Below are 24,394 nucleotides of genomic sequence, written 5' to 3' on the forward strand. Positions count from 1 at the left end.
TTTTGAGATTATAATATAATTACATCATTTACCACTTTTCTTTCCTCTCTCCAAGTCCTCTCATCTACTCCTTCTTGTTCTCTATCAACTTCACGGCATCTTTTTTCATTAATTGTTATTACAAGTATATATGTACATATTTTTATGTTCCTAAATATAGTCTATTAGTATGTATAATGTTACTTGTACATATATTTTCAGGGCTGAACATTTGGTATCGGATAATGACTTATAGTCTGCCATTGCCTGGGGAAAATTATTTCTTATGCTCTCAGCATTCCCTAGTTACCTATAGTTCCTTGTGTAGGGTTGGGGATTCGTGCTCTTTGCTAATGAACTTTGGCAAGTCTATTGGTCTTGTCCTTGTTCAGCTCATGTTTAGGCAGCCATGTTTGTGAGACTTTCTGTGTGAAGCTTCTGATATTACTAGTTGTGGTGGTGTGGTCCCCAAATGCATTGACACTACTAGGAGGTATAGCCTTGTTGAAGTAGGTGTCGCCTTGTCATAGGAAGTATATCACTGTGGGAGTGGGCTTTGAGGTCTCTTTTGCTCGAGCTTTGCTCAGTGTGAAACTCAGAACACTTCCTGTTGCCTGCAAGATGTAGGACTCTCAGCTACTTCTCCAGCACCATGTTTGCATGTCACCATGTCTCAATGTGATGATAATGGACTGAATCTCTGAAATTGTGAGTGAGCCACCCCAATTAAATGTTTTCCTTTATAAGAGTTGCTGTGGTCATGGTGTCTCATCACAGCAATAGAAACCCTAACTAAGATACTAGGAGACAGTCTCACAGAAAATTCTCGGATACATTTATCTGTGCATATAAGACAAATATTCAGAATTTAATTAAAGATTATGCTGTTTTGATGAAGTGTGGTTGTAAGTTCTCCCCTAGATCCATGACTTCACTAATACTGTTTCATTGACTATATTTCCAGTATCAGGCATGATTTCTCTCCTCTTGCGTGCCTTAAGTCCAATTAGAGATCTATTGGTAGTTAAGGTACTCCTGTCTCTGCTGTACTTTTATTGTTATTGTGTCAGGCTGGTCATTGTTGTGGTTCATAGGCATCATAGGATAGGAATGTTGGGTGCTTTCTTCCTTTGGAAGCTTTCACGGCTCTTTCTGGTGCCATGGAAGCCAGTAGTCAGTGAAAGGATATTCAGGGGCTTGGAACTCAAGCACATGGTGTCTTCAACAATGTTGACTTACCTTCTGCCTCTGGAGTTCATCTAAGGAAAGTAATAATAGCCTGTAATGTTTTGGTCATCTGGTTGGATAACTTTGACCAACAACTCAAAAGAGGGATTCTCACCTGATGTTAGGTGGTCTTTGGCTCTTTGAGAGTCTTGGACTCCCGGATAGAGCACTGCAAGCTCAAATAAGAAAGTTTCATTTAAGCTATTTATGTATATTTATATGTGGACTTGCATGATTATAAGAATTTTAGTGGATATTCAATCGTATGACTACTTATAACTTTTTTAGACATCCTTTCTATTATTTTATCCTCTCTTCTCCTTCTTCCTCCACTCTTTTTAGTCTTATGCTTTCTTCTATTATTTTTATTTATAATTTAATTTATAGTTATAAATTAATTAATTTACTTATAATTAAGATATTAACTCCTGTAATTTAAACACAGTTTACAACTTAACATGAATAAGGACTAAATTTTTTCTGCTATTGCTTTAGGCCACAGACCTTAATACAATGAGTACCAAGAATGCAGCCCCTGTTCAGATTCATTCTCTCTTTTCTTAGGAGGCTAATTTGGAGAGAGACCATCAAGGACTGGAAGACTGATATTCTCCTCACCATCATTTCCTCTATAGTCTGTGGAGCCACCCTTTGTCCCATTGCAGGCTAACCTGATCCTTCTGTTCCTGTTCCTGCCTGACTTCTACCTGCTGCTTGCCCTGCTCTCAGCATTTCAAGTCAGAAAACCACTGGGTGCAAAGCATAATTTATGTCTTAAATGCATGTAGCTTTAGTTTTGACTTCCATTGATAATTCCTTACTGACTTTTTCAAGATGAATGTTCTATTTTGAAATATTTCTGTCAGTTTTATTTTAGATGTATGCATGATAAATATATGACCAAGTGTTGTCTGATATTTTTTGTGAGGTTTTTCTATATATCAAGGAAATTTTCATCTTCAAACGTCCTTTTTGATGTTTGTCCTGAATTCTGACCTTTCAGTCTCCTTCTCTCGCTTTCTTTTTTTCTTTCAACTCTAACTCTCCTATTCTTGCTTTTTTGTTTTCATAGATTTCTACCAGCAAATCTTCATATTCTCTTCTGTCAGTTTACTTATTTAATTAATTAGTTTTGAAAAAGAGTCTTCTTATGACTTCTGCCTGGCCTGGCACTCACTATAGAGACCATGCTGGTCTTGTACTCACAGAGATCTGCCTGGCTCTGCTTCTCATGTGCTGGAATTAAAGGTGTACACCACATCTTGCCCCTTCTATAAGTTTAAAGCAATACCCATTAACTGTATTTCATCCCCATCTTTTGTTTTGTTTTGTTTTTGTTTTTTGTTTTTGTTTTTGTTTTTGTTTTTGTTTGAAACAGGGTTTCTCTGTGTTGTTTTGGTGCCTGTCCTGAATCTCACTTTGTAGACCAGGCTGGCCTTGAACTCACAGAGATTTGTCTGACTCTGCCTCCCAAGTACTGGGATTAAAGGCGTGCGCAACCACTGCCCAGCCTCATCCTCACCTTTAAAAGAAAACAAAAAGCATGAAATTATTTATCTTCTTATTTTAAGTTTAGCTTCTGTTCATAAGGTATTGTTTACATGTTAATACCTTTTGATATCTTCTAATTGTTTTGTAACCTTTATTTCTTCAATATGATGGTTCCTAAGGCATACATGCTTGTTAATAATAGTCATCTGGAACATGCTACCTCTTGGACTACAAGAAAGGGCTGGTATAACACTTCATATGTATTTGGTGCCTCAGAATATATATATATTTCATTGAAATTATATTTTTATTGAGTACAGAATATTTGAACTATAATTATGTTTTCCTGCTTGGAAAGTATACATATTACCATATTATGAACTGCCATCTAGAGTTATCAAGGTTACTAGATTACTATCAAGATGCTTATATGCACTGAACAGAGAATAACTTCGTTAAGAGAGGTCATAATAGCTTATTCATTTTCTACATCAAATATAAAATTAGGAATTGGTGCTAAACCAAATCCTTCTCGCAATATCTAATTTTTCCATTATAGAGTAAGTGCTTTGAAATGAGCATAAACTGATACTTTCTCTTATATTTTACTGTTTGCTGTTGGTGGGTCCTGCAATTAGCCAGATATTTAGGAAACACCACACAGGATCAAGTAATATTGGGCTTATTGCAGAGAACAGAAAGAACGGATTTAGGCATGAGAAGCACATGGCCAGGTTGTTGGCAATATGTTGGGAGCTTTTAAACCAGGCTTTCCAGGGAAGTTCTTTTCAGAGTACAATTGGCCACTGTAGTTTGATCACAGATGGGAAATATGGAAAAGATTCAGCCTCCAACTCATCGCAGATATCATAACTTCTAAATACTTTTTAAAAAATGGGAGTCCCTTGAGCTTCCACTCCTCTTCAGATACATGCATTTTCCTTGCTTCTTTAGTATCCTTTCCCACGTTTCACTACTTCTTATGTTGAAGTATTCAAATAAATGTTTCTTCATTTTTGTATATTCATTTAAAATAGGGACAAAAAAAATAGTTGGTAGCCATTGAAGACAATGCATAGCGAATGCTTAGATGTAAGTTTGGTTGTTGTGTGAATATCCCAGAAGCAAGTATCCATTTCCTGTGAAATGTCCTATGTTGCTCTAAGCAATAATTGATTGTTGGAGGCACACAAATAAACATATGTGAGAAGAAGAGACCAATCATTAAAACTTTTTAATTGACTGCACATAAGTCATTTTTCAGTTTAGAAAAAAATTATATTGGTATGTAAAATTTTTAAAAATGGAGGCTAGAAATATGGCTCAGTATTTAGGAACACTAGCTACTTCATCAGGTGACCCAGATTTGAATTTCAGAACCCTCATGGCAGATCATTACTGTGTGTAACTCTGAATACAGGGAACCTGGTGCCCTTCTCTGGCCTCCTCATGCATCAGACACATATACGGTGCATGTACATAATTCAGATAAAGAACTCATATGAATCAAAAATAATTTAAAAATACAATAAGTAAGAAGATGACATCAGCTGTCATACCAATGCATCTTCGGCTCTGCACCGAGCCCTGCTCAGTTCTTACTGTGCATCTACTTTCTTAAAAACACTCAGCAGTTAGGAACACTGGCTACTTAAATATCTGTTTTTATGCCAGGGAAACTCACATTTCCAATTTTATTCCTGATCTCAAGGTCCCTTTCTAATGTCTGCTTTTATAAGTCACTTTGAAATCATTACAGAAAAAGTTTAGTTTTCACGTATCTTGTATGTTTTCGGCATCTTGTATTCCTTCTCGTTGGCCACAGCCACAAGTGGACTTGCCTTTTAAAATTCTCTTACTTTAACTCCCATGCATAAATCCTATTGATTCTATATCAATATGAATAAAAATTTAATGATCGTATCCCCTCTCACCTCAGTTGGAGTCATCATTATCATGTGTTCAAATGGACACCTTTGCCCACACTGTTTCCCACTCATAATTGTTCTCCAAAAGGCAGAAGGAGTGATTTTAAATGCAAACTATCCAAATGCCCTCCTACTTTCTATCAGAGTAATGACATTATTATATGCTTCAATTTTTTTTCTTTGAATCTATAATGCAATCAATATGTAAAGGAAAATCTTACTATTATTAAATTCACCAAATAGATTCTCCCAAAATGTCTGGGGACAGCTGAGGACTTCCCAAATCAGACTTTGAAAAACAGTGCTCTCTTATGTTCTAATTTATCACTCTGAATAACTGTAAACTTTTCTATGTTGACAAAACTTGGTAGCATAATTTGTTCTATGAAGCAGTGGAAAGGGCTCAGGCGACCCACGGGGGTTCAAGTGCTTGGTGTGAACGCATGAGAACCTGAAGTCGCAGTGAGAGCACCCACGTACAAGGACGGACAGTAGTGACATCTTCAGTCTCAGGGCTGGAGTGGTAGAGGCGGGCAGGTCCCCTGTCTCACTAGACATAGAAGTTACGGTGGTCTCCAGATTCAGTTAGAAAGGAAGGTTTCAAATCTTAAGTGATAGACACAGAAGAAATATCCTCTTCTTTCTCAGGAGTGTTTTTAATTCCCAATACTTAGAAAAATTATTTTAGCCAAATGGAAATGATTCTAATGAAGTTGAATGGGGCCTTAGGCAGAATTTCAGAAAAGAAATCCTCAACTATAGGTTCACAGATTTTGGGTATCTTCTGATTCTGATGTGCTGAGAAATCTGGAAGCTAAGTTCAAATAAAATTGTGCATGTAGAATGTAAAATCATGTGCCCTAGACGTCAGTGCTGTAGAACGTACCATGGTAACAGTTGTTTTACATTTTTAGTACATATTGTACAGTTGGTGAAGCATAGGGAAATTATGTGTTTTGTTGTTGTTTGCTTTTTAATTTGCTTCATTGTTAGAAATAGATTTTCAATGGTTTCATGATAGGTAGAAAGATGTTAAAGAAAAACATTTCTTCCATTCACTAATATTTGAGCATACTACAAATAAAGGGAAAGCTAAGATGTTCTAAGGTTTCAGGCAAACTGCCAAATAGCACATTCCATTTTCTCTGCACATTAGGAGCTCTGACTGCGACTAAGTTCCTGCTACTGGAAACCCAGTCCAGTACGATCACTGTGCTGGATGTGTCTTGCCTGACTCTATGCTTGTGAGGAGGCCAGCTCTGTTTTACAGTTTCTATAAACAGGATCCAACTAGCCTGCTGGAGTCAGAACATGCTAGGGTGCTTCATATTCAATACACAACCTTATAAAGAGAAGAAAAATGAGCCTTGTCCAAAACTCTTACCTCAGCACCCACTGGCAAAAATAGAATGTAAGCTGGGGACCACGTCTCTTTGAAGCTGATTTTTTTAAAAACTCTCTAACAGGCCTCTGGTGGTTACAGATATTGATCGTCAGAAAGTAATCTGTTCGGGTTTGGGGGCATGCCACTACAAATTGTGGAATGCATTCCTTCCTCTCCAAGGACATGTTGAGCTTTTTATATTGTCCATACTGGCTCACTTGTCAGCTGTCTACTCTATTTGACATGAATTATTTTCTACCTTGTATGGGGTTATAATTAAATATATTTTTAAAATAAGGAATTTTATTAACATAGAATCTTTAGCTTGAGTCAAAACATTCTTTTCATCTTTTTTAGCTCTCATTTTTCTTCCATAATCATTATTTGATTCCCTCTGGCTGCCTGCTACTTATTTGTAGTAGTACCATTCATCCATTGAGACCTTTCCATCTGTCACACAGCTTTGCTTTCTTTACCCGAAGCTCTGTTCTCCCACTGTGCCATATTTACCACCCCCTCCGCCTTCTCCTTCCCCTTCTCTTCTTAGTTGGACTGAACACTATTTTGTGCAGGTGTTTTTGTATTTTATTTCTGTTATTTTTGATTTATAAAAAAATAATGTGAACGCATTTGCTAATATCTGAAGACTGATGTCACTTGTGAAAATTGTGTATTTCTTTGGGTTTTCATGAGAGAAAGTTGGGGTAGATCCAGAGCGTTTTAACATTCTGAATGTTAAGTGAAGCAGTAGGAATTGCACAACCAAGATTTGCATACGAGGAAAGAGTGGTGCAACCTTCTCCTTTCTATGTGTCTCCTTGCTTGTTTGTTAACCATTGCCAATTAGTTGCTTAGATGTGTGTGTGTGTGTGTGTGTGTGTGTGTGTGTGTGTGTGTGTGTGTGTGTGAGAGAGAGAGAGAGAGAGAGAGAGAGAGAGAGAGAGAGAGAGAGAGAGAGAGAGAGAGAGAGAGAGAATTTCAATGCTTGGAAATGCTCAGACACAAAAATTAACCTTTGTTGCTATCACTTCTCCTCAGACATTACCATTAGTTTCTACTAAAATTATATGTCCTCTGACAAATGAAAGGATTCCAGAGATAGGAAAAGAGGTGAAAACACTGATAAACTAGTTAACTGATGAAAAAAATCTCTATTTTGTTTACATTATTGAAGACCGTATATTGTGGTGTGGTAATCCTTCAAAGAGAAGGCTCTTTCCTTCCTGATGGATCTGTTAGGTGGGACTGATAACGTAGCAGAGAATAGAATATTTTCCAGAGGAAATTCAAAGTGAATTTTAAGAATAAGGAATTTTACATTAACATATGTCATTGTATTTAAAGTTTTGCTTCCAAGAAGATTGTTATTTTTTCATTTTTTGTAATCTAATACCTTGAATTTAAATCTTGAATGATATTCAACATGTTTTCCACATTAGTTTGCAATACCCTGGTGATAAATTTCTTCTCGGCATGGAAAGTATTGAAGTGTGTGTCTTGGGATATAAAGCATGCAAAGCTTTTCCTGACAACAGATCCTTTATCATCATTCAAAAAAAATCAGTGAATCTGTGATCATCTTTTAGACTACAGTTGTTGTAGTTGGTAGATAGATAGATAGATAGATAGATAGATAGATAGATAGATAGACAGATACACACATACATACATATATATATATATATATATATATATATGTATGCATACATAGATAGTTGAACAGACATATGGAGGAGTATCTGTGTGATAATTTAGTATCTGTGTTGTATTTTGATTATGTTTTGAAAAGTAGAACCAAACAAGAAGCTAGTTTTGCCTAGTCAACTAAAAATAATTCTGTTATTTTTGAGGTTTGCTGATGACCAAATGTACTTGTATCAGGTTTTACAGGTTCATAGTATTGAACTTAGGTCACTAAAAGTCTTTGTTAAGCAGAAGGTACAGTTGTGCTGACAAGGAACTCACGGTGTAGCTAAGGGAGGGAAAACACTGACTCCTTGCTTCTGCCTTCAGTGGAATATAGAACACTGAGAATATGTTGGTTGAAGAATGGTTGATTAAATTTGGATCATACCAAATTAGGGCCAGGAAAGGAAAAACTGTTCAAGGGCATATCTGGACACCATATAAATGATGGTGTTAGGGTGAGAAAAGTTTCAGAGAGTAATGTATGTATGTCTTTAGAACTGTACAGGTCCATTTTATTTTGTAGGAAGATAAGATGATAGAAGAAACATAATTAAAAACATTAATACATACTGAGAGTTGACTGTGTCAGTCCTTCAACAGTTAAAGATGATCAAGTAACTTCTTGCCTATAGGAAACTCCTCCAACTATCTCCTATCTATCTATCTATCTATCTATCTATCTATCTATCTATCTATCTACCATCTGTCATCCACCATCTCCAACAATTGTAGCTCAAAAGAAGGAGAAAGATGCACTGAATTTTTCTGAATAATACAGGATCTGTTATTAGAGGAAGCTTTATATGGAAAATGATTTTAAAAAAGTTGTGTTGAATAGAAAAAGGAGATGTCTACTGACACTGCAAGGAGGTAGGTTTGGAAGGGCAAAAGTCTTAGGAAAAAGGAAAACTTACTGAGGTTAAATTGGCATTTAGGGGTATTTCACTGGAGCAATTTACATATTTGTAGCTGGGAGCTAAAAAGTCAAGGAGAATAAACACTTTTTTTAAAATAATTATATTTCCCACCATTCTTTTTCAGTTTCACAATGCCAGTGAAGAAATACCAGTAAGGAGGATAGGTACTGCCAATGAGAAGGGACCTTGAAAATGAACAAATACTGAGGTATACAATACCTAGGTTTACGATTGAGAACTGCACACAACTACCTAGGCTCCAGGAGTAAGAGGAAATCGGAGGGTGGGCAGTTCTCACATTTGAAATGCAGTCCCAAATGATCTCGATTTCTAGTAAGACGCCATCTTGTTCACGTTTCCCATTTGAAGTAAAGGTTGTGAAGTCATCTAGAGCTTTCATGTGTGTTTTGTTCACATTTAAGTCTGTGTGTCATGTGTGTTTCTGGTGCTAATGGAGGCCGAAGCAAGATCAGTTCACCTAGAACTGGAGTTTTGGATGGCTGTGAGCCATCCTGTGAGTGCTTGGGAATCAAACCCTAGTTCTCTGTAACAGCATCGAGTACTCAGCAACTGAGGCTGTTCTACAGTCCAGTGTTTTTGTTTCTTAATTTTAAAATTTTTGCTTTGAGACTGAATTTCATGTAAGCCAAGCTGACCTTGAACTCACTGTGGGACCAAGGATGACCTTGAAATCTCAAATTGTCTTCTGTGATTACAGACATACACCATCAAACCAGGCTTTCATTCAGAAACTTTCAAAATCTTTCTCCTCTCTCCATTAAAAACCATTTTTTAAGGATGTTCATGAATGTTGGAAAATGACCAAAATTCCTGAAATAATCAAAAGAAAAAGGTGAAATGTTAAAATAAAGATATACAATGTTACAATATCTCTGAATAATGTTTCACATAATATAAATTTTCAGGGCTGAGAAAATGAGTCAGCAGTGAAGAACGCATACTGCTCTTGTAGTTACCAAGTTTGGTTCCAAGCACTCAATTCAAGTGGCTTACCACTCGGGAACCAGCTCTGTTCTCTGTAGGCTCCTTCATTCTTGTGTGCATACACATAGACAAACGTAAATATAATTAAAAATAATAGAAATATCTCTTTATGTATGTATATGTACTCTTTAGATTACTTCTTATAAAATAGAATCAGTAGAAAAGAATCACACTGATATTTTTCTTAACAAGCATTTGGACATGGTTGAAGGTATTTTATGTGGTGAAAAAGAGGACACTATAAACTGTAAAGGTCAACAGTTAGTCTGAAATTATGCCTAATTTGTAATCACTTGGAAAACAAGAAACAACATCAAATAGTTAGCTATTTCTGTGTTTTGGGAAATAGGCACATTATAGTAGTTATTGTGAGAATAAAACAAAGGAGCTAGGTCTTACAATTACTCTAGATTTCTGATTGATGGTAATTCTTTATGGTCCACCATTTAGGGAAAGGAAACCAAGGAAGAAAGTTCACATTATGAGTCTGAGTCCAGGAACAATGTAATAAGTAAGGACACTGTTATTGCTGGAATTCACAGAACCAAATGTTTGAGAATTGAGGACTGAGGAAAGAAGCTCAGCAGATCAGTATGACCCAATAGAATCCATGCATGCATATGAATAAACTACAATAATATGACTAATGAACCAAAGGAAAGAAAATCCACTATGGAGTTTCATTCAGGCAAGCAAGCAAATAAGCAAATAAGCAAATAAAAACCCAAGGAAAATTTAAAAAAAAAAATAAAAAAAACCTAGAACATCTACAAGGTTGCAAATTGACTAGAAAGCTCCAATGCAGAGTTCATATGGTGCAGAGAAACTGGAGTGATAGTAAGCAACAAACCTTGTGGACAGAAAACATTTAGGTGAATGAAAGAAACCCTTTCCCCTAAAATCTGTGAAAAGAGTAATTGGACTTTCAAAGGAAAAATGAAAGGACCTTGAACTGTATGAACATACAAAATATACTAAATAACATACAGAAAAGGAAAATTATTCACAAAAACATACAGTATCACTGAAAATATCACTATAGACAAACTTCCAAAACAGTTATTCAAAAAAGTTTAAGAAGTAATCCGAAAATTGTTGAAACAGAAGAAATGAAGAGAGGAAAAAAAGAGGTGAGACAGCTAGGAGGTAGAGGCAGAATGGCAGATTAGAGCTTGCCAAGTTGAGTTCTATAATAAAGTGAAGGACCTAACAAACAATTGTGAGGCATGTGAATTTCAGGTTAGAACAAAGCCCAAGCCCAACCATCCGTCGGGTATGTATGTGAAAGTACTGATGGACTGTGTTCAGCAGTGTCCTCAGATCCCAGAGCAAGACCGTAGGCTCCCGGTTGAACACACAGCAGCAGTCTGAGTGAGAACCTGCCAGGTTTTGGCAGAGCCATCCCTGTCTTGCTAAGAACAAGTAGAAAGTTTGAATTGTATTTTTGATCATTTAATTTTTATATTAGTTTTAAGATATTCATGAATATTCTTGAGTTGGAGGCTAATGACAGAAAGTGACAGGCTCCGGCCACCCCAAGAAGAGTTGGGCAGTCTTACCATTGTCTTCCCATAGGTGACCGTGAATGGCCACCCCAAGAAGAGTTGGGCAGTCTTCCCATAGGTGACCGTGAATGGCCACCCCAAGAAGAGTTGGGCAGTCTTACCGTTGTCTTCCCATAGGTGACCGTGAATTCTGGACATGTTAATATATCCAGTTGATGAGTTTCTTCCTGTTACAGCAGATTCACCTACCTACCTGTTGAGATAGGAAAATGGCTATAACTTTATGGGATCCAAGAAATATATGTTAAATAATAGAAGGAATCTGGTAGAAACATCATAATTGTTTTTACCTTCAGAAGAAAAAAGAAAGATTTTAGGGCACTGCTGAGCTTTCTCTCTCTGCAATATAGAGCCATCCTAGTCACATATAAGGATAACCCACAAAAAAAGAAAAATCTATCATTATTGTGTTGTGGCCAATTGTTTTCAATTTCAGATGATGTGCCAAAAATATTGGTGACAGGCTTCTTAAAACATTAGGAAGATTATGCTTTTTAGTAGATCTAAATAAAGTAGATTTTTAAAAGATAAATCTAACAGTGAACTTCAAAACTGAGTGTTATTCGGTTTAATACATATCATATATAGTATATTATATGTATAATATATAATATATATTATATGTATAATATACATGATAGATACACATATAAAATGTATATAGAACAATAGAATCATGGGTGCCAAAATGAACTAGCTATACAGAGGCCTAGTATAAAATACAAAACTCTCAAGATGATGCTCAATAATTTAAAGGAAGATACACAGAGGAAAGGATTAGAAAACAATCACCAATATTTCAGCATGTATACACACACACAAACAAATAAACATTTACACACAGCACACACACACACATATATATAACTTGCATATATCAATATAAATTTTACATATATCTATGTATAAGTATATAATTGTGCATGTGCATTTTTATATACAAAACTATATCCCAATCAACCATATTTTATGCATTAGACTAAATTACTGAAGAACATATAGGTATGATATTGGTATCAATGAGATTTATTAGGTGATACTTGTGATAAATGCAAGGGTGTCAACTATAGAGATTTAATTCAATAGCTTTGTTAAAAGGAAAGTGTGCCTTGAATGTTTCATTATCGATATGACAGACCTAACAGCAGAGTGAGTGATGTTAGCCACTCTATTTTAGGAATCTAAAATCTATTTAATGTATTATCTCATTCCTAATCACTCATAAAGATAAAGTGTGATGAATTCTAATATTTTGTATAAGAACTCATAAAGTAAGTGATATCAATAATCTGAGAATTTACTTGCTTCTTACAAGTTCAAATAGTGTCAAAAGTGCCTAGGCAAACATACTCAATTTACAAGTTCACCAAGTATATTTCAAGAAATACAGAGAAATGTGGGTATAATTCTGTTCTCAATAACTTTGAGGATGAGGGCAGCTGAAATATAATGGAAGATTAAAATCAGAATGTTAATTTATCACTTTAAAAAGCTACAGTGAGAAAAACATGAGAATTGATCAGTATGTAACTCTATGTGTTATATGCAACCAGGGAGTACCAAACAAAAGTGTAATAGAGAGTTTACTAGCAGAGTGTGTTCAAATAAGCAATGCATTTTTGAGAGCAACATCTACAGAATGTCCCACACCATGACCCCATAAAAAGTAAGAAAAGAAGGCCCAAAGAATAAAATTTAGGACAAGATCACTGTCTTTGGTAAAATGTAGCATGAAAAAGCAATAAAAGTTAATTGTGCTGTTATTTTGCAATGTTGTTTTTTTTTTCAAGAAGAAAGTTTTCTTCAGTAAAAGAAAGTAAAGTTCATGAATTATCTGTAACTTAAAACTGAAGAGTGTCTCTCATCATAATAGAGGGCAACAAATCCCGAATAATAATAGAATGAATGGAGGATGCTTTCATGATAGAAAGTAAATGCCAGGTAAATAATAAGCTATTTTCAACATTTGCAGATCAAGCATACAAAAATAGAGCATGCTCATATAACCCAGGTATGCAGATATCAGGTATATGAAGGACAGTGGTTGATTAATGTTGAAAGGATTCCAAATTCAGTAAAGCCTCCACCAACAAAAGTCCTTCAGAAGAATGAAGAGGCATGAAAGAATTCTTCCCATGGAGACCATGTGCCTGTGATGTTCCTTACACTTCTACTTTAAGATATTATAAGGGTCTACATTCCAGTGATAAGTCAGTTTTGGTAACAGAGCCAGTGATAATGGCTTAATTATCCAACTCAGTTCAAATACACAAAACTGAGTGAAGGTCTGGACTATCAACTTAGATTATAGTTTTCATAACTAACAGAATGATGGACACATGGTGAAGGGTAGCATTGGGCAGAAGTATAAATATCTTCAAGAACTCTTACTCAATTTGGAGATTCAAGAATACACTGCAGGTTTCCCTTGTAGAGCACTAACTACTCTAAAATACATCATTTGGTCTTGGGACTGAAAGAAGGTTTAAAGACTTCCATTTGTATATTTTCTAAAACAGATTTAATAACAACGATGGTAAGGCAAGGAGTTAAATGAGAGCACGTTAAATAAATGGACACTTTTGCAAAACACAAGTGTTATTCTTATATCTGAAGAACCCAGTTTTGTCACGTGTACTCCAACAGCTAATATTTAATGAGCACACAAATGTATTTTGTATGTACTACGTTATTCATATAGATTATCATTTGTTAATTTATACTAATTCCATAAAGTAGAACTGATAATCATAATTCAAACAAAAAATCAGACCTTATTTGTTTGATCGCAGTGCCCCAATTGGAATAACCAAAATTTCTATTCCTGTTAATGTGCCATAAGAACCCCCATTCCCATCCTTGATGGTCTTGTGTATTACTGATGTTGCTGGAAATAAAACTAGCCTAAACTGCAAGTTTGAGAAACAAAGAAATGGAAACCCACTCAGGATAGCCCGCGTGCCTTTTGGGAGGTTGGCAGTCAAATGTGGCACCAAACTCTGGATCCAATCAAATGTTTAGTACTGTCCAACCTTCCATATGGTTGAGAGATCTCGGTCTGTCACAGATGTCGCAGGCAGTTTCCTACATCACCTGCAAGACATATGTGACGTAAATGTGAAAGCAGAATTTCTAAAAGTTACCCCAGCTGGGTTTGTAACAGTGAGGCCCAGCACAGCAGCAAGCATGGGAAACAGGCAAAGTTGGGGCATGATTCACTAGGAGGCCCTGAGTCAGCCGCTCAGCGGGGAGCTGAAATGGGGCATTGTGAGGAGGTGGGGGCAGGCCTGGCAAAAGAAAGGCTTGGAGGACACATTGAATCACAACTTCTAACAATGTGGCATGGCTATGCAAACAACATCAGACAGGCCAAACTTACATGCAAAAAAATCAAAGACTGAGTGACTCTTTTTGGGCAAGTGTGTCTGGCAGCCTACAAGGAGGAAAGGCAGGGCTGTAAGTACAATATGCTCTGCAGACAGAGGAGAGAGTCCCAGCCCAAAGACTGCTTCCATGTGTGTGAAGTGTGGAAAATCTGAGACATGTACTGGGCTCTTCAGCCACATTCTCACCCTTGGAAAGCAATCAGCCACCAGACAAATCTCCAATTTAAATGACAGCAAAATGTATGCTTGGAGTTATCTGACCAAATTAGCAACTGAGATATTCTAGGGACTTAATTTGCACATTGAGTTTAAATAGTATTATATTTGTATAGCAGATTATGTAACCAAAAATGTTAATGGGAAAATGATTTTATTTGACTGGGAAATTGGCACCCTGACTAATTGTCTGAAAAGGAGCCAATTTTAAAATTCAGATGCTATTTGAATGAACTAGTATCGACTGAATTAGGATTTATTGTGTAAAATATGCAGTTTTTAAAAATAGTCTAAGGAAAGAAAAAAAGGACTCAATGAACTAAGTTTGTGTACCTCACTGTGTTCTTGGATGAGCTTCAGAATGACATAAATAAGGCCATCAAAATCATCAGGGAGCCTGGGGCAGCATGGGACATGATAAATGTCCTAAAGTGAACATACTGTAGGAATATGGTTGTTGTTATTGTTGTTGTTGTTGTTTTGGTGTTCCTTAGTAGGATGGGTTGGTTTCTGTATGCCACTTAGCCAGATAACAATTCTTTGCTATAATGTTTGGTTACTTTTGTATAAATACCTAGGAGTATTATATGCTTATTCTGTATACATTGTGCACATTGGTATGAGGTGGCACATGCTTAGGAATAACTATGCTTTCAATGTGATATTTAGTGTGTTTGGTATGTTATGGAAGCTCAAGTTTATAATAAATGCTGATAATATTTTTTTCTTACCACGAAATTTATTAGCTGTAACTGGCAGACAATAAATAAGAAATAATACTTGATAGTAATTATTTTCATGGAAGGAAGTTTTTATTCTTTAGAAAGATTTCCTTTGTTAGTCGACTGTAAGGATCTTATTATTCAGGTTATCCTGTCTCCTCCAGAGCAAGCTTGGATCTTGTAAACAACAGTTAACTGGCCCTTTTCTTCCATAACTTGCCTTTGGGGTGTGGAAAAGTACAAGGCTTCTTCAGAAAAGCCTTTCCTCTTCACCCTATCCCTGGCAGCCCCCCTCTCTAAGACAACATCTTCAAGTTGCCATAGACAAACTGTGAGTGTTAAATGAATATCCTTGACAGGAGCTAAGTCTTTTGGGCATTAAAATAAAGTTTTGCCTCTCTCTTGGCATGTGAAGATTGAGCGTGTGCTTTGACACTAGTAGCAGAGGATGTGAGCAAGGCAACTTTCAGAGCCTCAGAGGTGTCGGCAGAAAGAAAAATCAGCAGTCGTAGGAAGTATCAAGGTAATTTCCTACCTGTAGAATACCAGGAAGTCAGTCAGCTCATTGTCCCTCTTGGCCGATAGAGCCTCCTTCCCTGTTGTCAAATACCACAGAAGCTATCTTTCAACTTCTAGTGCAGCAGTTCTCTTAGAGAGAAGCACAGAGGTAGGAACAAAACCATGTGCAAAAATTTTAAAATCGTGTTTCTTGATTCATTCACATGAAGGTATGTTGTTATTGTTGGGGGGAAATTTCTCTTGAATATCTCATAACCAGAATACTTATTACATTTGTTTGAATTTCTTCAAGAATGGAAACTATCATTTTCAAAGGGAATAAATGTTTCCAATATCTCCTGGTTTGTTTCAGGTTTAGGATTGTAAAATATCTTTGTATTTGCATTGTGGGTGTAGGAACCATTTTCTTGCTGGTGCTGAAATAGCCCAATCTTCCTATTGATATGTAGTATGTACAAACTGATGTCTACCTGTTACAAATTGAGGCTAGGGGATTTTATTTTTCACCAAGGTCCAAACCTATGTATCCCACAACCAGGGTAAGAAATAGGATGTTATGCATAGTAAGGTTTACAGTCACTTGAATTTTCTGAATACTTTCATTTGCTTATTTTTCAAATTTTCAAAGTAGCAAAATGTCACCACATAGAGGTTGCACCTATGTTCAAACATTTTGGTTTTGTAAAGATCCTCTAGTAACCTCATCACATAATTTCCATTAATATTTAATTCATTGCACGTAGCAACCTGTATAGCTATAGGAGAGGACATAAATTAGCATTGCAGAGTATGAACATTTGCTTCATGGCAAAACTGTTTCTTCTGGCAACCATTTTGCATTTTTAAAGCCACAAGCACTCTGTGTAACAGAACTCCAAGCAGCGGGGCAGCAAACTGGGATGAAGATACTGTAACTAAACGAAGGAGGGCTGAGGGGTTAAAAACTTTGCTGGATGATTTTACCATGACTGCCCCAAATTCATACTCTTAGTACATGAATGAAGAGAGTCCCCTGTGAGATTTATAAACTTGCTGGAAATGGATGAGAAACCTTCTGCTCTGCTGGAGTTTGTAAGTAGTTTCTAGGAGCTGCTTTCTACACAACTGAAATTGATTGGATTGTTTTACTTTTCTTCTGGCAAGAAATGTTTTTCATATCTGCATATTTTACTCTCTGTTCTCTTGGTTGGCTTGATGACAGAGCTTTCTGCAAGACCCAGACACAAAACATTTCTTCTGTGGAGGCTCTGAATGTACTCTCTTGGTCTCTGGTCCACCTTGGAGTGTGAGCTTCGTTTCTTGGATAACTTGTACAGTACAGTATTTCTAATCTGAGCTTAAACACTACTCAGTTCCAGGTTTGAAAAGCTATGGACCAATTCCTGTGAGGAGAGATTACCTACCATAGAGCCTTATGAACTTGAATTCCTTATGAACAGTGACTTCTTCAGATTATTTCTTACCAGCAACTCATGGCAGATCTGGGCATGAGTAGCAAGCTAACCAGAGTGTCTTTTTAACCTTCATAATGAGAAAAAAGATAAAGCATTTTTCATCAGACATTCTCCTAGACACCTTCTGTGTTACAAAATTGTCTAGTCATTTGTAAGAAAAGTAAAATAATACTCATAATCTTTTAATTGGCAAACACTCCTTTTGTCTTTATTTTTAAAAACAGGAAGTCATTAAAAATAAATCAAATCATAATTGCTTGTAACCCAATTAATATTGTCAAAAGAGGTAGAAAAGGAAGTGGCTGATATCCATTGTTCTCTAGAGGGTGAGGTAATTTACTATCCCCACCCCTGTTCTTGAAGTTAGTCCTTGTTTCTATTCCAAACTTTTGAAATTTTGTGCTATATATGATGAAAAGATATGTGCTATAATTACTATCTCTCCTTTGAAAGATATACCATAATCTAACAAGGAATTATATGTAGGTATAGAATCTTTATACATATATGCATCTATTATTGCCCAGTAAATACTGCATAAAATTCAGTGGAAATCTGAGTATATCCAAATAAACCTTTAGACATAGAAAATATTGAATTATCAATATTATAATTGTTATGACCAGGCCAGATTCAATTATATGTTCTACTTAAACTGCATCTTCTTTTAGGCCAGTTATTCAAACTTTCACCTATATAAACAAAGTAATAATATACATCAGCTAAATTGTTGTGTAAGTTAAATGTGTCAGTGTATGTAAAGTTCCTATACGTGACATAGTAAATACACTGTAAGCATTAGTTACTGTGCCATGATAGCTATTGTTGTATTATATGAAGTACCCTGGTACTAACCAAGCACAATTAAAACAAAGGATAGAGATGAAACATTTTAATGTTAGTATAAATCATAATGGATTTACTTGCTGTTAACAGGTCTTTCAAGTCCTTACCATCTTTCAGCTTGCCAGCTCCATTTAATAGCTACTCAGGTATCAAATTTTAAATAAGTGTTGTAGAAGTGAAGCATACAACAGAGTTTAAATTAATTAAAATTTTGGTTCATCTGAAAACTATTTGTGTATGATAATCATTGAAAGTTTTATAAATGGATGAATTTCAAAATCAGGCTTTGTGAATGGTGATAACATACCAGCGTAATAGATATCATGCCTCATAAAAAGCAAAACCAAGATTGATAAAATAGGTCATTGTTCTGGGTGTGTCAGGACAGGCAGTGTGGTGGTTCTGGCTACTGTGTTTACTGTGCTTCCCCATCTTGTTGCCTGAAATGCTTTTCTTTTGAGTTTTCACATGTGATTTTCTTTTCTTTCTTTCTTTCTTTTTTTTTTTTTTTTTTTTTTTTTTTTTTTTTTTTTTTTTTTTTTTTTTTTTTTTGCTAGAGAGCTGTGAGTTTCTCCAATCAGCAGGATTGAGTGTGATATCCTTTATCAGCATCTGAGTTGCTGCCTATAAGAAACAGACACTTCTTTTGTATTTTAGGATTGGAGATGTAGCATTACTTGAAGGAAACTACAGATAAAGCTTATATCAAGATGAGTAACAGTAAAATTATAAGCTGATTCATAATCCAAACGTATATAGGCAATATCAAAGAATCATCAGTTTCAAGCTTAGAAATAAGGAAATCAGTCAGATTTAATCCTTCCCATTTTATAAAGGGGTTAAACTGGACAAAATCATACTAAAGTAGCAGAAATTTAAAACAAATTTAAATGTGCTTTCCTTCTTTTCTTCTTGTTTTTTTCCTGTGGAGTGCGTGAAATACTAACTTTCTCCATCTCACAACGCCCTTGCGTTAAGAACATTTGAAAGCAAGTAAACAGTAATTATTATTGACCTTATAATAGACTCTGGAATCACTAAGCAGTATTTAAATCTTTATGGGAACTGGAGGGACTAGGGAGTATCATCTTAATTAGGATGTTTAGATTACATATATTAATTGTTAAAGCATTCATTTTACAAAACAAAGGGAAGTTAATAGGGAAGGCAATAGTGTAGATGTTTCCCTAATTTACAATCTTTCGTAGGAGCTCACATAGGTGACTGAAAGTATGAAATCAATTGGAGGGGGGGCTATTTTGTGGCAGGGAGTTGGTTTCATTGTAAGTGGGGCTAGATCATAATTGATGATCATCAATTGTTATTTGCACTGACAATAGCATTTTGTTATATAGTTGAGCCTTTATTTAACTCATCTTAGTCTCAGACTTAGGAATAGGAGGCTTGCATTTGGTCTTGGCGAAAACTCTTGCTGTTTCTCTGGGAAGCACAACCCTGGTGCTGTTCCCCCTCCCTCTCTTCCCTCCCCCTTTCTTGAAGTGTTTCTTTTGTTTGTCTCCATTACACCAGCACGAAGGGACACAGTGTTTCTGCACAGTGGGAGTTGGCAATCTCCGAAGAGGCTTTTCCAGCACTGCTTTTTAGACTGAAATCATTACAATCTTCAATAGCTACTTGGATTAAAAAAAAAAAAAGGAAAGAAACTAGCACATTATTATTCTCAAAACCATCTCAATGTAAAAAGAGGCTATTTGCTTGGTTCTCCCCCAGCTCCCCTTCCCCCTCCTCCTTCCACCCCTGCTCATCTTGCTTCTTTTCTTTCTAAATGTGTTTCCTTCACACCTAAGTTTAGTTTGCACGGTCCTGATTCACTAATTCTATTCAAACTGAGTATACAAATGCATTTTTTCCTGTTGGTTCTGAATATTTTTACATTGCTTATGCAAAGGGCTGTAGTCAGATAGCTTGCACTCATTGGTATTTGATTTCTATCTTTGAGAATGTAAAATATATCGGCACTGACCCAAATAATGCCTTCAAACCCAGAAGTTATTAACATGTTTAGTTGATGGAAAGTGGTTTTAATAATAACTTCACAACAACTTCTAAGTTGGTGAGAATTCTTGTTTATAGTTATTCATGTGTCAAAGTCTGACCCCATGTTTTTCTGAAGGTTCCTGGGTGCCTGCTTTCATCACTAGTCTTCGCATTTGTTTATACTCATGCCTACAAGTGACCTGAAGTACACAGTAGAAGCTCAGGGCTGAGGATCTGCTTGCAATGCCGTCACCCCATGAAAGGGATTAGTGTATACGAACACATAATATTTCCAACAGAGGTTTGTAGTGTCGTCTTGTAATTTATTTGTTCTCTTCAGTGAGCATAACTATGAATAATGAAAGGGAATGGCATGAATAAAAGAGAGTAATTTATGTACTTTATCAAACCTGCACAACCAATTTATATCCTATGAAGCAGCTTGATGTATGTGTATTCAAATAAAATAAAAATAATATGCTTTTTGTGGTTAAGTGTGGAAAGTACCCAAGGAGGGAAAACAAAACAAACACGTATAATTTGCTATGTATGCTTTTTATTTTTATATCTTTTAAAATAATAATTCAATGTGAAGCCATAGAGTGTGCTTGTTCCCATTTGAACCTGTAGTGTTCCCTGGACACACCATGGAATTTTCCCAGAAGATGTCAGTAAAGCCATTCTATGCTTCTGCCTCTAGTCACAGGGCTTCAGATGGAATAACTACTAGAGAGGTTTACTTTTTTCATTAATATTTTTTCCATAGTACTTATACATACTCAAGTCAAATAATTCCACTCATTTCTTTATCATTTAATTTTATTTCTTCAAGTTACTTTACAGGAGCAAAATGCAAGTTTATCTAAAAGCAGATTCTTTCAATAGAGCTCAACAGCATTTTTCCTGTCAAAATTTGGTCTATAATTCAGGGTGTAGTTTAAGTGATATTTTTCCACTACCCCCCTCCTTGTCTTGTGTCTCTAGCGGCCTCCGTTGCAGTCCTATGGCCCTGCATTTGCTTTCTGTAGTGCCTATTACACATTCTTCTGCAACATCAGCATCTCTGCAGCATCACCCTCGCCTATTGTTTAAATGCCTTAAGGAGCTCCATGTTGTGTTCTCGTTCATCTAAAGACCTCCCTTAGCACTTTGTATGCTGAGACTTGTTGAATGTTCGACTAACAGATAAAACATGGCTTTGGTTTAGACTCTCTTCTGTGTGATACAGCTTCTTATGTTTGTTTATGCATTAGAAATACAGCAATCTTGGCATTAGCAATAAAGGGTTGATATGGGAATGAATCAGTACTTACTATTGTCTTCAAATCCATATATGTATATTTATATATACATCACTAATATGGAAGTATTACAGATGAGATTCTGATATTAAAGAAAAATTCATGAAAACGTATGCATAAATTTTATTTCTCGGGCTCTGTCAATAGGACTGTAATGTGAAATAGAGTGAAGAGTTCAGCTTTAGTATTGCACCTGCAAATTACAGCTCTTCAAAATGCACCAGTTGCTCAAAAGGTTATGAATGATGTCATTTGCATCCACATAGGGAAAGACTCTTGCCTGACTTTTCAGATCTGTTTACAGAGATCCAAAATGTTCTGCCTATTTGTTTATCTAAAATATGTTTCTTTGTGAATGCCAGAAAGGAATTGCTACTGTAATCCCAGGTATCAATTTGCTTCCTGTAGGATATTGCCTTATGATCCCTGCTGGCTCTCCTTTTATTTTTTTATAATCCCAAGCCCTAGAGGCATCATTTCAGCCTAAGTCAGTGATTTAGAGGCTCTCTTGCTTTTATTTATAAATGTGTATGCCATAAAAAGTTACATAGCTCAGAATATAATGAAAACTGCTCACAAAATTTTGCTTTGAAAATCACAAACATGTCCTCATAAATACAGCCTCAGTGAAGCCATACATTTTCTTAATACTCGGGTAGATACCTACCTCACACGTTTGTTCTGCATTCAGAATTACATTAACATTTGAGACTCGAGTTGTTAGTGGTTCATACAACACACCCTATGCATTCATATGTATATTACTAAATTTCCCAGACATCTTTTTTTTTTCTTTCTGGGCAAGCTCAAGTCAAATATTAAGGCCAAAACTGAACACTTTTGTGCTAAGCATATAATACATTCCATGATGCTGGCCTTAGGTTCTTGGGTGGAACATAACTGAATTGTGAGGAAGATTGCAAGGAATTAAATTTTATTAAGGGTCTAGAACCTTGGAAGGTACTATATATGTACGTGTGTGAACTAACATATCTATGTACATATATATGTGTGTGTGTATGCATATTTCTCATTTCAAAACCCATGCTATTTTATGAAGCAGTTAATATATATATATATATATACATATACACACATATATGTACACATACACACAAACACACACACACACACACACACACACACACACACACACACACACACACACACACACACACACATATATATATATATATATATATATATATATATATATATATATATCAGGTTACAAATTGAGTGCTCATCAGCTTGATATCTTCCCTGATTGGGAACTTTAATCCTTAGGTATTCATTTGCTATAAGTGATGGAGAATGTCCAAATAAGAAAGAAAAAGGATTAAGTCAGTGGGGATTTAGAAAAAGAAGAAAAAAGAAAAGGGAAGAGAGAAAGGAAAGGTAAAAAAATGCCAATAAATTATTTTAAAATATAGTTTCTGGTTAAAGATAGGTTAAATAAGACCTACTGTTTTTGATTTAAATATATTAATTTCAATGGATGTACTCATGCTGACATAATAGAAGTGTTTTAAGGTAATGAATCATTATTTTAAAGGTCACCAATTGGATTCCTCTACCTGAATAATTCTCCACCTGCCATTCTGCAGGTGGATGGCTTCACACATGCAGCTTCATGGGCCTGGGAAGGGGCCTGGGGCTTGGAAAGCATTTAGCTGGAAACAAACATGCTTTCAAGTCCCAAGGTCTGTGGCTAATCCTTGTCACTCGGGTTTTTGGATGTTTGGCATTAAAAGTTCCCTTTCACAATTTCCAAGGAAAATAGCATACTTTCTATCTGTGTTGAGTCTGAATGCCACAATGATCACTTACATAGACTTCTGAGACAATTCTTATTTCATGTTTTTTATTATACTTTACCTATACTGATTCTTTTTATAATTTTTTGATAATTGTGTGCCTATGTGCCTACTGTATTTGCATCCTTTGTCCCTCCCAATAACCCCTCCCGTGTCTTTCCTTTTAAATTCATGACCTCTTCTTCTTTAACAATTGTTAGTATACATAAATAATATGTAATTTAAATATAGCCTGTTAAGTCTAGTGTTAAGTCTGTTAAGTCTGTGTGTGTGTGTGTGTGTGTGTGTGTGTAAGGCTGACCACTTGTGATTAGATTACATGTCAGGTGACTCATCCCTAGAGAAGACTGATTTTCCCTTTCTCAGACATTATTTGCCTATAGTTCTTTGTCTGGAGGGGGGTCCTCTGAGATTTTCTCCATCTACATTCACATATCAACTGGTGTTGTCATTATACAGGGCTTGCAACATGATCATATTTTTGAGATTCCATTAGAACTGCTTCCCTGTCATATGTAGAAGACACTATTTACAGCAGGTATCCTTTTCTTCCTGGCTTGCAATCTTTTACTCTCTTCCATGATGTTCCTGGAGCCTTAGGCTTAGGATTACATTGTAGACATATCAATTGGGCTTGGATACCTCACAGTTTATTTCTCTCTTCATTTGACTAGTTAGGGGTTTCCATAATAGTTTCCATCTGCTGCGGAAGGAATTATTTCTAATGAAGTGTGGTGAGAGATACTCTTATTTGTGGGTACAAAGATAAGTTTAAAGAATGGAGTTAGAAAGTATAGTCTTTTAGGAGAGTGACAGTAGGTTTTTTTCTAGTGTCTGTGACCTCATCATACAAAAGTAGTTGACTGGCTTTACAGTAACAGGCATGAATTCCCAACTAGTGAGCATGCCTTAATTCCAATTATGTGGCATTGCTTACCACTGAGATGTAA

General features: G+C 35.9%; 1 protein-coding gene across 17 annotated transcripts in view; it reads left to right on the forward strand.

Moving 5' to 3' along the window:
- The window catches only part of LOC128096701 (uncharacterized), an 868,750-nt gene that overhangs the window by 459,585 nt on the left and 384,771 nt on the right, over positions 1-24,394 (forward strand). For 5 of the 17 annotated variants that reach the window (XM_052716594.1, XM_052716590.1, XM_052716589.1 and 2 more), the window contains one exon: positions 1,771-17,099. The exons of the other annotated variants lie outside the window; for them this stretch is intronic. The gene's annotated coding sequence lies outside the window, so the exon portion shown is untranslated. The remainder of the gene's footprint in view (positions 1-1,770; positions 17,100-24,394) is intronic. 17 annotated transcript variants of the gene reach the window in all.

The sequence above is a fragment of the Peromyscus californicus genome, unplaced genomic scaffold (assembly GCF_007827085.1).
Source record: "Peromyscus californicus insignis strain IS unplaced genomic scaffold, ASM782708v3 Scaffold_5__1_contigs__length_169319896, whole genome shotgun sequence".
NCBI lineage: Eukaryota > Metazoa > Chordata > Mammalia > Rodentia > Cricetidae > Peromyscus > Peromyscus californicus.